This window comes from Varroa jacobsoni, unplaced genomic scaffold (assembly GCF_002532875.2).
Source record: "Varroa jacobsoni isolate VJ856 unplaced genomic scaffold, vjacob_1.0 scaffold_765, whole genome shotgun sequence".
Classification (NCBI taxonomy): domain Eukaryota; kingdom Metazoa; phylum Arthropoda; class Arachnida; order Mesostigmata; family Varroidae; genus Varroa; species Varroa jacobsoni.
The window spans coordinates 142185-159932 of record NW_019213667.1 but is presented as its reverse complement, the minus strand read 5'-3'; the positions used below and the strand labels follow the sequence as shown (position 1 = coordinate 159932).

The 17748-nt window shown below is 38.8% G+C and overlaps 1 long non-coding RNA gene across 1 annotated transcript; it reads right to left on the bottom strand.

The window, feature by feature from the left end:
* Positions 1-3533: 3533 nt before the first annotated feature.
* LOC111263438 (uncharacterized) lies at positions 3534-15720 on the bottom strand. Its single transcript, XR_002682229.2, has 3 exons — positions 14619-15720; positions 4135-4348; positions 3534-4044 (listed from the first exon to the last, which is right to left on the bottom strand). It is a non-coding gene; the product is annotated as an uncharacterized LOC111263438 (long non-coding RNA).
* Between the last annotated feature and the right edge of the window lie 2028 nt (positions 15721-17748).

Genomic DNA, 17748 nt, shown 5'->3' with positions numbered 1-17748 from the left:
GGTCAACCTTCACTTACTATGAACGAAGTAGTAAACTCAGCTTAAAAATCTAAAGAAATGCCACGTCGGCTTTACGGAGTCCTTTTAACGGTAGGAAGGACTTTGCTTCAACGAGCTCTTTGAAAAATTTATATAAGGCCTAACCACCTAATTGAAACCATTATCTAAAGCTTTAGAGCAATAACAGTATACAAAGCTATGTTGAACAACTGGGTTTGCTTTACGCGCTTGATGCGGATTCAGAAAAAACCGCCTGGCTTACAGCGCGGCCCGAGGCGTAGTTTAGAGATCCAATTCGACCCATGAGTACAAAAATGGGACATGTTTCTGGCGATCCTACCTGACATAAAGCATTCAATAGCACTCGGAGAATTAACCACAAGTTTAATTGCCAATAAATATGGTAAAGAAAGTAAAATACTTGAGGACATTTCTACTAAACGAAACAGCAGTTTGCAAATGAAGACGGTCGTGATAAATTCTAACAAATTAACTTCGCTGCCAAAAACCTAACCACGACTCGACAGGCATGGTCCCGTTTGAAATGCCCGTAACGGTATAAGAATAAGGAACCTAAGGATGAGAATAAAGGACGCAAATGGAACGAGTAAACGCTGTTACTGATCCCGATGTGCAATTTATGAGACAAAGCCGTGAGGTGGAGGGTAACCTCTGCCCACAGATCCGGCAGATACCTGCCATTTTATCGTCCCGCAGTACTGTTTGCATTAAGATACGGGCTTGAATAAGAGCAGTTTTAGTGGGTACAAGGTCCACAGTACTAGTCTAGTTGATTTCCGGGAACTTCAACAAAAAACCATCGCGCTCCGCGCTCCGAAATGACAATGCATGCTATGATCTGCAATCATGAACCGACTTCTTTTATTACGTACGCTAAAGTGGCTTGGAAAGTTCTCGGCTGACCACCTCGCTGTTGGACTATGCCAAACACAATGCCAGGTGAACTGACTAAGCTGGTTGTTTACGGTTTCGCGATTCGATTCATCCACAGCAGGATAAAAACTCGCTTTAAGGTAGATACAAACAAACTTGCAATCATGGAGGACAGCGCTTTGTCATCGGAATTTGCGCGAAAACTAACTGGTGTTTAATCTCATCGAGCTGAACAAACGCGCAACGAAAGCGAACTTCTTCATTACTCCAAATAAGTATACGGTTGTAAAAGATGCACAAGCAGACAAATAAACAACAGCGCGGACTTGCCGCGGAGTCAATCGATGCCGCCGGGAAGCGCATTATTGTAATCCTTTTGAATAAACCTACCGTAAATATGACTGCCATATTGCGGGTTAGTCACAAAGACTTCAGTTACACGTAATATATTATAAAAGGCAGACATGCACTCTGAAGACGTGTTATGTGGTTCCCACTTCTCTCAATAGCAGGTCGTCTTAAATTTCTCCCTGACAGAAGATTCCTATCCATGCAAAAATCAACCTCTGAAGCTATCGTTAGCTTGCCTACGCAAGCAAATTCAGCAAAAGCAATATCTCTGCCAATATCTATGTTTTGAATGTGGTGTCCGATAAAATGCTATCGTACTTCTTCCGCAACGCTGAATGCAACACCAAATTTATCTGTATTTTTACAAACCGTTATACGACCGTGTGTTGCTAAAGCATCTAAAGGAAGAATATTACGTCTTTCAACAAGATGGAGCATCGACTCATGCTAGCAGATTAATTCAAAATTAACTGGTTGAGAATATGAGCATGTTTCAAAATAAACTCATACAGCCACCGTTCAGCCCACATTTAAGTCCGTTGGGTTAATATGTAAGGGGCGTCACTGAGTGGGGGCTCAACGAGTCTCGACATGACAACCTCAACCTTGCGCACATTCGCTGTCAAGAAGCTGCTTGCAGTATAGTAAAGGAGACTTGAAATATTTTGTGAGTGATTCATGCCTCATATTACAGACTTAAACGAGGTGAACGGAGTTTTCATTTTTTCTAGACCGGATTTGTTTCTAAAGGTATATCTGAACAAAAATATGTAGCTTTACGATATTTTTACTAAAAATATCATACAAATTGTTTAAAATAGTTAAAATATATGATGAACTCCACCACACTTTATATTATGGGCATGCCAGCTCGTTCAGAAACGAGCGGACAGTGTTGAGCACTTCTGAGACATTTTGATGAACTGTTGAAAATCATTCGGGGAAGATTCGATTTTTTGCAAGCCGCATGAAAACAGACAATAACATAGACTGCCGATTTGGAGCAAAAGGGCAAAAGTTTTCTATATTAAAGGGGTTTCCTTCAATATAAAGAATTTAGAACTTCGCTTTTCTTAGGTACCGATGACGTACTTCTTTCAGTTATGGTTGCAAGTTTGACTGCATCTTTCTTGAAACGAATTTTTTTTGCTAGTATTGGTTTTGAAACGTTGCATTCATAAAGCTTCTAGATTAGTTAAAAGTATGGATTCTTCCGTTGACTTTTATATTGCAAACAAACTAATTATCTTTTATAAATAAAAGCACATATACTGCTAGACGAAAGCAGAGCGAGTAGCTGCGAGGCGCTGATTTTTGAGAGCCAATAGCGAAGTCGGCTTCATCTAGTGGCAGGGATGGCATGCCAAGGCATATATCAATGAAATGAGTTCCAAAGGACGGAATAAAGGATTTAAATTTTTCGTTGCAGAATCGAAATGATCAACGGATAAGGTAGTATGTTAAAAACGGAAGTACCTAAGTAAAGTGACTAATATATAGTATGATTTAAAGGTTTTTTTTTCAGTAAAAGCTAGCTAACCAGTACGCCGATAATTCGACTGATTTGTGCAATCCAAGCGAATTCGACAGAACGAGCTGAAGGCTTTCCTAGCCAAAATCAGGAGCAAAAAGAAATTCGCTACTTTGACAAACGTTATTACTGCAATAAGAGTAAGCCTTTGTGCAGAGCCTGTCGAGATGATCGGTGACGGTACTTCGAAAAAGCTGAAGGCTCGCGTCGAAAAGCCTAGTTAACATATCTCCGATGTGGTATTGTTGCTATAAATCCAGCAGAAAAAGGCACGACTATGCTCGAAAGCACGATTTCCATGTTTCACACTAAGATTACGAGGGCCTTTGTAGTTTGATATGTTAACAGCGTACGTCACCGAAACATGTGCTACGTTAAATAAAACAGTCATTATATACATCAAAAACTATCACCTAGAAAAATTGTCTTCAGCTGCGATCTTAATGATATTAAAGCTAAGGTGTTACTGGTACAATAGAGCTGATCTTTTAAGTTAGTACTTTTCTCGTAAAATATATTTTTCTAGAAATTTTAATATTTTTGCCTTTGTATTCATCTTTCAATAGACTTTATTTTTTAGTTGATACTCAAATCCTGAGCGTTTAACTTCAGGCGATGAAGTGTCTTTGGACACAACCACGGTCGTCTTACACCCACGCAGTCTCTATGAGTGTCATTCAAGGTTCTCCGTAACCTTTCCTTACCGTAAAGATATTTCAGAAATTTTCATAACACAAAGAATGAAAAAACGCTCCGACCTGATTGGACATTATCATGGCTTTTATAAAGACAATCAGACAAACTTTATTAACCCGAAACAGGTGAAAATGTGTAAGTCTAGTAGACAGAAAATTTTTTGATTGCCCCATACAATTCCACAGATCAAATCATTTTTTTTAAGTAGACCAAATTGTGCGTCATACCAGTGTTGCCAGGCGTTTCATAATATTCAATCCCCAAATTCCATTTTTATAAAACAGTGTTTTTTTTATATAATCATAGCGTTCATTTAATAGCTCTATCTGATTGTCTGGCACATCCTAATGCCTCCAAGCCATTGTCTGTAATACAATATTATTAACGAAAACAATCAGTCAACAATACGTTTTGACACCGTCTAGTTTTTTTTTTATAGCGAGCGGTGTGCTTTGCTCTTCATCTTAGCAGAAATAGACGCAAAATTCCAGTAGGGTTGAATTTCACACCGACGTCGTTACACAGCGGGAATATTCTTGGGGCGATTCAATGATAGCATGTCTGCCTGCAACCTAAGTGACATACGTAAGTTGTACGCATGTTAGGTACTTGAAGTAGGCACGACAGCCGCGTAAATTTTCTGTCGCATTTCGGGTACTTACCGTGAGCTCTGGGCTGCCTTTTTGTTTCGAATTACCAATTGCTGAGGTTTGACACCCTCGGGCGCTTAAGCTGTAAACCCTTACAAGCCTGCCAGTTGCCTACGATGCTCGTGGCATAAGGATGCCACCCGGAGCTGACATGTAATCGCATATAGTCTTCCGCACTTCTGGATGTTTAGCCTTCCCGGAGTTATAGTAGCGCTACGGCTTCCACCTGAGGCAGTTCAATGTGCAACACATTGTTAGTTACAAACCTCGAACAACAGCTATATTAAAATGTATAGAGTTCTTCTTACGAACAGGTCACCATGTAAAAGAAGGTAACCCGGAACACCAGCTACCCTTTCGAGCCTTGTGACGATCTAAATTACGTGAAAACCCTTTTGTTGTCATCTTCTCGAGTCATATGCTTTGAAATTGCCCCATCCCACGACTAGCACAATGGAATGCTTCGCTTGAGGACCCGGCCAGTCACATGACATGAGCATTACTTTTAATTGGAACCTGGAGCTTTTTAAGAATCCATGACTACTGCAACTGTAGCACGTGCTAGTCTTCCTGGTCACGACTCAATCTAGTGGAGCATATCGTCTGGAATTATTTAGTCACTCTCTCGCACCTTGGAAAGTTGGCTCTTAGCACTTCTGAACCAATCATAGGGGACAAAAGTCTGACAAAGCGATTACCCATATATGAGCAGAATGGTAAGTTTGGAACGTTAAGCACACGGAAAAAGTCATAAAAGATCAGTCAGCCAAAGTATACCGAGAGCGCAATGGCACTTAGCGAGAAATGCATTGAATGTGGTTTAGCTGGTGTATAAGCCACCATGACGACGGAAGTCCAACGTTCTAAACGAACTGTTGATTACGAAACGTATGTGCTTTAAGAATATTTTTTGCTAAATTAGCTATTGTTTCTAAGGTTATTTTAGCCAAATTCATTTGAACGTTTCCAGATCATACGCCGTTCAAGTCTGACACCTGTTTTGAAAAGCGTACTCATCCAAAAGCTAGCATTGTTTGCAACCGTTGTACTGCGAGAGAACATATTAACATGCAACGCTCGTAGATTGGAAAGTCTAGCAAAATAAGTCTAGGTGGATCAATGTCGGGCTGTTGCTGCGTTGGCATTGTAGAGCTTTGAAGGTTATGCTGTGATGCGGTGTACCAGTAATAGGCGTGTTGTGGGACGGATATTAATGAGTTCACTCTAGAGGCAAGTATACTACATCGAACTGGTCCAAAGGTTTTTACCAAACCGAAGTTTACCTATTTGCAGGCTGGAAAGAAACGACAAAGGTTTATTTTTTTTTATTCCGTCGGTCAGGGTTCTGTAAATTCGCAGATTGAAGTATGACCTCTAATAGGATAGTAACGACTCGTACTGCTAAGATAATCATATTGCTGTTACTTAAAAGACTTAACCGCTTCTTTGGAGCTTACGCAAAAAAACATTTATTTCATCTTTGGTTATCTGAAATTAAAACCAATTTTTTAGATGAGACAAGAAATGCATTTTGATTTATTCATTAAAACGTTACCATCATGCCTCAATTTATATACTTAAATTAATAAAGGCTAATGGATGTTCTTCCTCAAAGGTATTGCGATGAATTATGTGAGAAAAATATATTACGAATATCCAATAAAAACAATCTTGGTTTCTTCGTCGAAAAATATAACAGGCTCGTTTCGACTATTAATTAAAAGCGAAGAAACACAACAGATCACTATGTTTTATCTTTCTGTTGTGTCGGCAGCTCTCGACTCTTGCATTACTACAGATGTTTATATATGTCAATTTCCTTAATGGCTTTAGGATTCGCTAGTGTGCGTCACACTATAAGGAATTCGCAAAGATAGCGGCTACGAAGAGATCAGGACAAGGGCGGAAGCAGTCGAAAGGAAAGGACGAAAATATATTCTCACGATGGTCTCTGATAAACGTCTATGAGAGCCTCAAATATTTAGAAGGACTGCTCACTTTACAGTGTCGTGCAATGAGGTACAGCTTTTTGATATATTTGTCTGCTGTAAGAACGCAAAACAAAAATCAAGTGAAATAGCGATTCCTTTGGCTAACCCAAAGCAGCAAAGTGGATAGAAAACAGATGCGCCCAACGCATCTGCCTATGCTGGCTGAAAACATGTCTTAAGCTTAAAGCGCTTGGACATCGGTAGGAGGACGGCGCTTGTTTAGTATATTACATTAGTCGACATATGGATCCTAGAATGAAGTATTTTGACTTTAATTACGACGAGTGATGGAACATATGCCAATACTGAAAAAATGCTTTAAACAATGCATTTCGCCTTACGCCGCTAGTACTAATGTTTTGAGCTTTACAACCTGTATTGCCGTAAAACATCGGCTAGTCCGCAGCACCAAACGAAGTACCTCACATTTGAAACCTTACGCCGAATTTTATGCCTGCACGATCTTATGTGTCCCTAAGTTTAGTAGGCAAGCACGTTACTACTGCACCATCACGGGGACCACTGGTACCACTGATCACCTTTTTAAAGCTTCAAATGTTTCGCCGTCTCTGTTTTATATCACAAATAGTAAGAAAATTCCGTGCATTTTTTACCGAATAAAAAACTCTACATTATTTATTCCTGTGATAATGAATTATGTTATGTATCCCTCGTCGTCATTCACGATTTCCCCATCTCCTCTAACAGTATTGTATGCCGTCTGGCCAGAAGGTAGCAGCGTCTCGATGTTTTCCAACCACTTTTTGGGTTGTTGATCTTAAAGTGTTGTCGAAAGTAAGGCAATGAAGATGATTGCCCAATAAACAGAAAAGGTGAAGATCTGTAGGCCCCTATCCCAAGGAGTATATAAAAGGTGTAACAAGACTTCTTATCCGAAGCCTAAAAGGGTAGTTTTGATGAAGTTTCCCACGTGCTGTGATGGAGCAAAATAACCTGACCTTGCTTATCAAATCTTTTTCCTTAAATGATTTTGTTGACTTGATGAAATTGATGCGAACTTGCAGATGAACTGGCTGGTTTGCAGAAAGCAACTGTTAGTCAATCAGATCCTTACAGTCCCACCAAACGAAATCATAATTTTTTGCCAAAATTCCTTGTCAAAACCACATGACGTATCCAAGCTTTAAGTTCTGTGTAAATCCAAGGAAGTTAGAGCAAAGGAACCCAACTGTAGTCTCGACCAATTTCCGAGTTGTCCGTCGGCCGTCCTGTTTCAGAAGTGTCTTCCGGAAATCAAAAATGATCAAACTCAAAAGGTTGACTGGGACGAGGAGTATCTTTCTGGGCCCCAAATACCGTTTCCACACGTGGTAAACATCCTTGCAACAACAGCGTCATTGCCTTACATAAAACAGATTTCCCAGACTGTCTTAACAGCGTTTTGACATCCAGAAATGCATAATACAAGAGCGTCGAAAGCGCACTTCTTGAAACGTTCATCTTTAAGGAATTCTGTCGAATGAAAATTGTACCCACAATATAATCCTTTTATAGCACGTTGGTGAAGCGCTTTCCAACAATATACCAGAACTAAACAGCGAGTGGAAAAAAAAAAGTTTTACAACTTTTTTTCACGTACGGAAGCTTCTTTTTGAACTAATAAAGTTCTTTTTGCACAACCTGCACAATGTAGTCGTGCGCGATGTCCCCCCGGTGGCTTGTGTTTTTAGATTACGCACAATAATTGCGTAAGATTTTTAAATTTTCTTCGTGGCAGCCTGTTTTCAAAGTATCCGTCATTAAGTTATCTTTTGCGTATAAGACTTAAACCTACAAATAATTTCTTTTAAAAAAGATTATCCAAAACTTTTTTCACCCACCGTTTTAATTACTTACGAACCCAGTTTTACCTTTACTAAGCACTATTCGAATAAGTGTTCCGCCACATCCTTCTCCAGGCAGATCGGATGCGTTCACCATTTGTAAAAGATCGTCTCCATTGCTTTTTTCATCTAGTTGTTTATTACAAGCCCAACGCTGGGTTATTTAGTGGATTATATAGCGCTATCATATACTACTTAGGATAAAGCGGATTCTCTTTCATTTCTTGTTCTTGTAAGACATCCTAACTCTTTTACCCAAGTCTTACGTCCTCTACGCTAGAGTCTACTCCAGCTTGATCTATTGTTTGTCACTGTAAATTATCTATCTCCTTGATGTCGCGGTACTTCTGAGGCAACATTTTTTTAATATTGACAAATACTTAATGAATCCCCTGCGCTGGTCGTACACGTGCTATTAATGCTCACACACTGCAGCTCTCTTGCTCACCTCCGGAAACGTTATATATCTCGACTGTCACTGTCTGGCTGTGTATCCAGACCGATAAACCCTTTACCTGTGAAGTGGTTAAGCGGGCTTCTTTGCTAAAAACAGCCGTCTTTTCTTTGTTCATTTTTATATGCAGTTTTGGCAAGCGCACATCCATTGCAACCGACTTTTCAGCTGTTCTTTCATACTGTTTGCGCATTATTTACAGTTAGCGCTCAGGAAAGAGTTTCGATTAATGCCTCACATTTTTGTTACGGTGACCTGAAGTTTGTGCAAACTTTAATCAGGAACACAGACGATTTCGCAGTTATTTTGGCGGCATTCTCGGTTTTTTCACGTTTTTTCAGTTATCTTTGCGTAAGTGCTGTCATGATTCTGTTGCTGCTAGTAGAAATCATATATAGCATTGGATTCGAGTATGATATTCGGTGAAAAAATATTGAGTCTTTTCAATGTTTCGCAGTCTATTTGTGGCTGAATGAGACCTTTCGGTACAACGATGATGTAATAAAAACCTATACGTCTGTTAATTCTCTCATGCGTTTGACCCCGTCGGATTAATATTAACCTTTGAATTCTCAATAAAAAGGTGCAACGGTAGGCGACAAGTTTACATAAGATCATGCTCATAATAATAAAAAGCCCTCTCTGCTAAGAAAAACTACTCCACAAGAAATTTTCTGTCTCTTCAAAGATGGCTCCGTAGTTAAACCTCCAGAACGTGCGTTGCCTTTGGACAGTCATGATTGCGTAATAAGCATTGAAAAAACCTCTCATCTTTTTCAGAAAGCGTGTGAGATTTAACAAAACAGGGTGCATCTCGAATAGAGCAGACCATTGAACCAGAAATACGTAAAACGAATTTTACTTAATTATGCATAGCATATAACTAACAGGACACAGTGCCAGGCAAAACAAATCCAACAGATCGAACTATTATTGGCTCAGTTATAGTTGCTCAGTTTAAATTACACAACAACACCTAACAGGTACAACAGGTATATATAAAAGGCTCAGCCACTCAAGACAAAAGGACGAAAACAACAACGTTACATCCACGATTAATAGACTAAGCGGACCAACGAGCAGACAAATGACAAGCTAATAAGAATTCGATTTGAAGAGAAGATAAGACGTTCTAAATCATTTTGACGAATGTTTTAGAATGCAGCTCTATTTTTGCTCCTCCGCTAGGTTCATTAGTTTAAAAGAAAAAGGCACACGCCATAACAAGGTAGACATGTATCTTTGTAGATAGTTGTAGTAGCAGTATCTTACACTGTAATTAACAATGGTTGTGATTCCGGTCGTTAATCGGTTGAGTGAAAGACAAAAACACAGGACTGTCCGGCAATACCTCGGATTTGACTGCTTGCGATGAGATAACTTACATAGTTAGGCAGTTACTATTGTAACACAAGTAGTCAGTATGCCTACCGACATGAAAGGTAGCAATTACCCCTACATGTTACTGTGGTTCTGTCTCGCTTTCAAGTTCATTTACTCTCCCTACCGCTACTATTTTTTAATACTCTGTAACTAGTTACACAACCATTTGGACAATATTCACAATCTAGTTAGACAGACACGATTGGCACGAGTAAGGAAAATCGACCAGTGAGTTAGTATAATGCTAGTTAGAGTTTTATGACTTGAATTCTATGTAAATAAAGTGATCACACTAGCATATTACTCCAACTGTGAAACGTCAAGCTATTGTAAAAATATGATTAAGGCTAAATCCTTCAAAAGTAAGCAAGAATGAAGTCTTTGCTACTAGCAATTGATTTGTACTTCAAAACTTGATTTGTACTTAAATTTTTTCAGAAGACGCCTGTTTTGACATTCGACAAAAACACAACATAGATAAAAGGGAGGAAACATTGAAATATAAAATACAAATAACCGATTGAAATATCTAAGAAACGGAAAATCACAATAAAAGAATGATTTAATACAAACATTTAACAGAGTAAAGACAGTTTTAAAGATGGGTGTATTAAAAAGCTGTCAATTAAAATTTTAAATTTATAGAAATATACATGTTTCGCTTTTATTAAGAGTAAGAGATTAAGGGTAATTTTATGATTGTTAACCTTTACATTTATGTATACTCGCATTTATTAGCTTCTTTGAAGCCATTTAGCAATCAAAGGGCATGCATTACTTTCAAATCATTAGCAGATAAAATTTATGGTTATTTGTAACTAACTCTACGCCTATAAAGTACCACCAAAAAATGATGACTTGAGGCGCCAAGCATAGCTAAGTAGTGAGAGTCATTGCTCAGTGATTATCTTTTGCCTGAAAGTCAAAGTACTGGTGATATCTACAAATACTGTCAAGTGAACCAATAATTTATTACTGCTGAAATTAGTTTAAGAATTAGAATGAAAAAGTTCAAAACACAGAAGAGATTGCCACATTGGAATCGAAAACTGAGAGACAGGTTATTATGTTTGTAATGACGCAATATGAGATTTCTCAAATTTTGAAACTGTACTAACAACACTGAAGCCGGCGAAAATCAAAACATTGGTTTTTCACGAATTGATTTCAGACTAAATGGGAAAACCTGCAGTAAAAATACAACTAGTTCCAGCAAAAGGATTTGTGTAAAGATGCACCATCACCACAGACGGAAAAGTAGTTTGTGCTGCCTACCAGAAGTGTAAGAGGATGTGATTTCAGTAGCAACGTCCAATAGCTTTAAGCGTAAGCTGGTGTTTGTACGTCGCAGTGGACATTAGGAGCATTTATTATTATGAGATATTGTCCAAAAATGAAACGATTCAGGCTCCATATCCTGAATGCTCAAAGAGCTTTATTTATCTGGCGTTCCAATCTACACCACGGTGTGGATACTTTACAAGGTTCGTCCTGATAGCCACAATTTAATTACGGTTGGGGTTGCAGAAAAAATCGAGGGCTAACTTCAACCATCTCCAACTTTTGGCCAGTGTGATTTTGATTATGTCCGTATCTTAGGTTGAAATATCTGTAGCACAGTATCCTGTTATCGATTCTCTTCGTCAATAATCAGATTAGCTATCGCAAAGCAAATGACAACTACCTAATAATTAAGAAGTTTTAACTTCAAAACTGCACCTAAAATATCGTTGTTCTACCTTATAGAGTTTAAAAACTAAATTTTTCATTCCGTTAAATAGCTTCGGACAGTCTAACAAAATATCACTAAATATAAATAATAAAAATCACAATTATTTATTAATATATTATATTATAAAGCGTACAGTAAACGGTGGCTGGACTACTGATTGCTTCGTGAATAATTCATGTAACTGCTATATTGTTTAGTGCGTCATAATGGTCAACATACTCTGTCGCCGACCACCGATATCATATAATATCATCATATGGAGCACTGCTGTTTCCCCATATAGGTTAAAAGGTTGTTGTCGCATTTGCCTTCTTTTCGAATGTTATGTAGAATAGAAGATGGCGAGGTTGGCTTTCGCTTTAGCAGCCTTCTCGTTTACTCTCCGGCTACTGTCAAGGCAACATCGAATTAGTTGGCCTACAGCAGCAGGCAAACAAAGTCAAGTCAAAATCAATAGTAACGTGTCACTGACAGATTGACCGTAAAACAATAAATCGTGGATCATTCATATAATTACGGTGCAAAATACTAGCAATTCTTATGGTCTCAATTAGCAGTTCGGAACATGCTTAGAGGTCACTTCTATTGTCACCTATACTATATTCTATCAACCTATTTTTCATCTGTCGTCCAGATTTCTAAGCTGCGTTTTAAGTGTGAGAAGCGCAGGTCACTAATGTTCCTACGCTTGTAACAGGATGTCATATTAGCTAACATCTATTTGGAGTATGATACATCATTCCATATTTAAGATGGGTGCTTTCACTAGTTATTTTTTGTCACCTCGGAAGCATGTTGTACTGGGTTTTCAGCGATTTTGTATCGTTTTTATGTTAGCTTAAATTTTAAATTGCGTAAAGATTGGCATGCGAAAGTATATCCCCAGTGAGAAGCGCTAAAGAGCATACCAACAATACAGAAAGGACGCACATTTAAAGGCTGCGTGGTCTCGAGCCGAGCGCACTTCGTACAGATTCCGCAATAATATATATATAAGGAGTCATTTTGGCCCAAATAGCCAAAAATGTTTTTGACCGAAACTTGTTTTTTCTAAAATGTAACCTTGTAAATGTAAAATGTAAAATTAATGCATAGTTCTTTGAACAACATTTACAGAATTGGGCGAAGACTCTTAAGAGACACACACATGATAACAATTGTCCCACATGATCACACATTTACTACTACATGCGAATACTGTTATCTTTGTAAGTAGCGTATATGGCGTCTAATTCGGTTCGGATCAAAACGGTTCACTATGGCGTCTTACAGTATTATGACTAAGTTAATGTATGGATTTCTAACCCTAATACATTTTTTTCCGCTCTTCGACCGCGATGCCATTATGAATGTTAGTACTGTCGCCCTAATATCCATAACGGCGACTGTAGAGGCCGTTCATATCGTAAAAGCTAACACCTGCCAAATGGGAGTTGAATAGACAACTATACAATCCGCTGTTATAACTTCCATATTTTACCCGGTTATCTGGTTTTAGCAAAGGCCCGCAGTTCCATTTGCTTCATGTAAGGAGTGCCGGTTGGACGAGGTTACTAGTCTATCTGATTTCTGGGTACTGAATAACCTTCTGTAATTAGACTAATTGTCCTTTCCGATTAATATTGAGGTGTCTGCATTTTTTCATAAATAATATGGCTGTCCGCTTTTCCTAAATTCCAGCTTTTTTTAAATGGCTTTTCTTCATCGTTAGAGCTTTGCCTAAACGGAAGCTACGGAACCTGTAACTGAGGCGCATAGCATCTTTCTTTCACCCAGTTTTTTTTTCACTCTGAGTACCAACCTGCTGAGGTCGTCTGCAGACAGCTCCATTCTTTTTACAGCTTGCTTGACTACACAATTCCAGCAAACGACAATCAAGTTGCAGCCCCAGGTACCGGGTCCAGGTACGCATTGCTCGCTTTAAAGGTGTTTACTCTGCTTTTATTAGTTTAAGTCATAATGCAATTTAGTAGTCTTACACCTAGTAAATCAAAAATGTTAAAAAGCTTGATTGTAATGGGTAACCAAAAATGCGTGGTATGATGCCCACGACCTCAAAAAAACGTTTAGACTACACCGATGAACCTCTATGTAAACACTGGTTTATCACTTGCCTTGTTCGATGTTGCATATTGAATTTTGTTTTACGAGCACGATTGAAATTGTGTGAAATTAAGTTAATTAAAGCTTAAACTCGTATTAGCTTGGCTCAGTGTTCGATTCCGTCAATGTAGACTTTCGTTTACCACAAAAACTAGAAATTTACTTCATTTACTTGACTTTGTGTACGTGCCCTAAATGTAATTTAATATTGCATCGAATTGCCGTTACGAACATCTGGTAAGGCTGCAATAAAATTCAAGGTTTCACAAGGCAAAATCTTTATGCAATTTCTCGCGTCAATAGCCATAACGGTCTGTTAAATCTCCATTCATCTGACAGATGGAGAGTGCTTGCTGTTAGGGTAACGCATTAGTAGAGATATAAAAACTCTTGTCCATAATGGCTAAGGCCACAAAGAAAGCTAAGTCCCTTATACATTGTAAGGAAAACCGCTCATTGAAAAGAAAGGGGGTTTTATACTTATAACGTAGAAGTAGCAAAGGGTGCAAACGTAGTGAGAAATTAGAAGCATTTTATGAATGGGGGATATTGTTCAGCAGCAAAACGTCGACGCAGAGGGGAGCGATTTTTGGAGAAAAAGAGCATAAAAGCAAAAGGAGTGGCAATACAGTATGATCGGCCTACAAGTTATCTGAAGTAGATAATCTGTGTCTTAACATCAGCTTATTCATCTTTCTGTTAGTTTTAGTATAAGATGTAGTAATGATACCCTGTCGTTGCTTTTAGCTTATGTCTCCAGTGGCTCAAAAATCATTACAATGGCTTCCGCTATTGTATTCAATGAACCATAGATGAGGAAGGCAGATCAAGTATGAAATATAGGCATAAAAAGGAATTCATAGATGGCTCTATGGATATAAAAATATCGTCACAACAAGCAGCCACCACCCCTGCAGCGAGAGCGCTTTTTAGAAGGATAGTTGTAGGGACAACGATAAAAAAAATCGCTAAGTCTGAGAAGTACTCACCGCTAAAAACAGATGACATGTTCACCGGCTTGAATGTGGAACTGAAAATCTTGTTTACCAAATTACACCTGAAGAAGGCGCACATATAGTTTGTGCCACATCCAGAATCGAAGCATCGCACAATTGCGCACAGGGGTCTCTTATAATATAATAAAGGGCCAAACGGTCTCCAATCAGCCGGCTTACTTCGTATAGCTTAGAGTAGTTTACCTAAGGTGGTGTGCCGGCTGAACGACATATTAATCGCGACTTCAAACGGTCTTCAGTATCAATCACCTTGATCAAGGTATAGGTTCTACCACGAATGCGCCGGCATAACCTAACATTGACAGTAAGTAAGTGCAACTTTAAGGTGACCGAATTACAGTCTATGGGTCACATATTAAGCCGAGGAAAGTTAAAATTAGTAGTTGATTAAGTTGAGATGATTAAGGATGCGCCAAGGCCACGAGAAAGGATCAGGTAAAATAGTTTTTAGGCTTGATCAGCTATTACGTTTTTTTAATTTACAACCGTTGTATAATTTGAGGGAAGCAAAGCGTTCTCACACGGTTCAAAGTAGAAACGAGCATTTTACTATGCGAAAATCCGACTTTTTAGAAACATTAATTGATCAAATAGGATTCTAATCAAACTGCGCAGCTGATGTGTGACTCGCGTCCAGTCGGAATCGATGTGGTGTTGTGCCATGCCATCGCAAGCAGCCGACTGCGTTTGCGTGTAAAACCCTTTCGGTCGCCAACTATAGATAGAGAAAAAGATGCTAGCGGTATGATAAGAAGTGACTGTCATGTTTCGTGATTATGCGCAAGGAAGCCACTTCGTACTGTACACAGACCGTCTTTCCTTAAAGAGGAATCGATATCACAACACTCGGCGAACTGAATTCAAAGGTGGGCTCTGGACTTGGGTACCTACAAATACCAAATCATGCATATGCGTGGAGAAACAATCAGATTATGGATCAGTTCTGTTGGCGGCCACTGAACAGGGCAGATGATAAAAGAGTTACAGAACCCCGAGAGCAAGTTCTAGACGACCTGGTGTAGGACCGTGCTTAATAAAGAGGCTCACGAATGTAGATTCCATGCTTGAAACTGCGGAACACAAGCTACAAAGCAATGGCAGTTAAAACAATAGGACTATTCACGACAATTATGCAGCAAGCATCGTAAGTTGTCACTCATCAAGGAATATCATTCGGCTTAAGAAAATGGTAATTTCTAGAACTCGACGAATAGTGTTACGAGTGCATTACAAAAGACACGGTGGCATTACGAATATAATAATAACATGGCCAGGGGCGATATAGTTTTCCAGTATTAAAGGATAGCTCGAATAAGAGCAGCTGCGTGCCACATCTGTCAAGAAAACCAACCAGAAAACAACGAGGCTATTCTAGACTATGACTAGGCTAGCTACGCTATTCGGCCGTGTGCGCTTACACTTTATGGGACCAGTGCCAGAAAAGCCAGTATTAGCAGTATTGTTCAAAATCATTCCCCGTCACATAGTGGCCGATAATGCCATCTACCTTTCGAATACTGAATTTGTCGAATTCAACAACCAAGGAATAAAACCAGTGCACGCGCCTCCGTATCATCCAAGTTTTAATGGTCAGGCGGAATGTAGTATGCATACGGTGATAACTGATCATTAGCAAAAAAGTTTGTTTTTACTACATTACAATTTTTTATGGAATGGAATCAATGGTCTCGTTTCATCTGAATGAATGATCAGACGATGGTTCAGGGGACACTGAAACAACGAGAAAAAGCCGGAGGTAGGTTCCCATTTGAACTACAGCAAACGGCAGCACAACATCTTTCTTCACCATATGTTAGAAAAGAAATAGCCCCCAGCAACAGTCGTAAGAGAGGAAGGCCTTGGTATCGTTAACGTGAGTATTGCGCCAGGCGGGATACGAATCAAGCACAATAACCATATCAGGCAAAGTAGTTTACAAATCAAATCAAAGAAAGGACCTTTGAGGCGTGTACAGGAGTTTTCGTGGTTTTGTAGTACTTATTAAGCCGTGCAGTTTCTATGGCATCCATTCAGAAGACCAAAGTGCAACCGCAAACGATCGACAGGTAAAAACATTATCGATGAGTCGTGTAGAAACCTCATTAGCTAGCCCAACGCCTGCTAGCTCTGCACCGCAACTTTGGAGCAGATAATAGTCCATCGAGAAGACCAACTAATCCCCTTAAATGATATGCGAATGATCATTGATAGTAGAGAGTAAATTAACGGTAGGAAGTAGAAACCCATAATCTTGCAATTACGTAATTCATCGTAAATAATCATGCAGGACAATATTAATAATTATAATATCATGAAATTTAAAAATGTTTAATAGGACAATTCTATAAAAAAAAAAGAAAAGGGCTTTGTTTAAGTTTATGGGTAGCCTGGGCGAAGACTTCGTGAAAAGCTCAGTAACTGAAGCATTGTCAGACAGCATTCGAACTTTAGTTGGGAAGGCAGTCTATCAGCAGTAATACTAGCGTATCAAATAGCAAGTTTTACTTAGCTGCCAGCTGTGCTTAAAGAAGACTAAGAAATATTATTATATTTCTTTATATAATAAATAATTTTAACAAATTAATATAAATACCGATACTACGCGTTTACCTCCAAAGTAGCATTTTTGTCCAGGAGACATATCTTCTGTCTTCGTGAGGCTTCTACCAATCTGATGTCTCAACTATTATTTTTGCTTTTATCTTTAGTAGACTTTAGCTTTAGTCTGTTTACACTCACGGTGGTGTTTAACCCCGAGCGTTGACGGCTTGCGTTATTTACTTAAGCCTATTCACACATAAATCATGGTCATCTAGTCTACCTACTATACCAGTGATATTAGCGGTGGTGGACACTATACGATTATCTGATCCGTCTTTGTACTTTTTGTTTTTTTGGATGTTTTGTCTTGGTTATTTTTATAAGTTGTACTGGCTGGGGCAAGCTGCAGTGTGATAGGTTTTTTACTCGTATCTGGTTTTGATCAAATGGTATTCCGTTTTTACATGAAATTTAATGTAAAAAGCATCGCAGTAGTAACTATTAAAAGTTTGTCATAAAACGTTTTTTATATAGGTTTCTAAATCGGAAAAAGGGGTAAAGG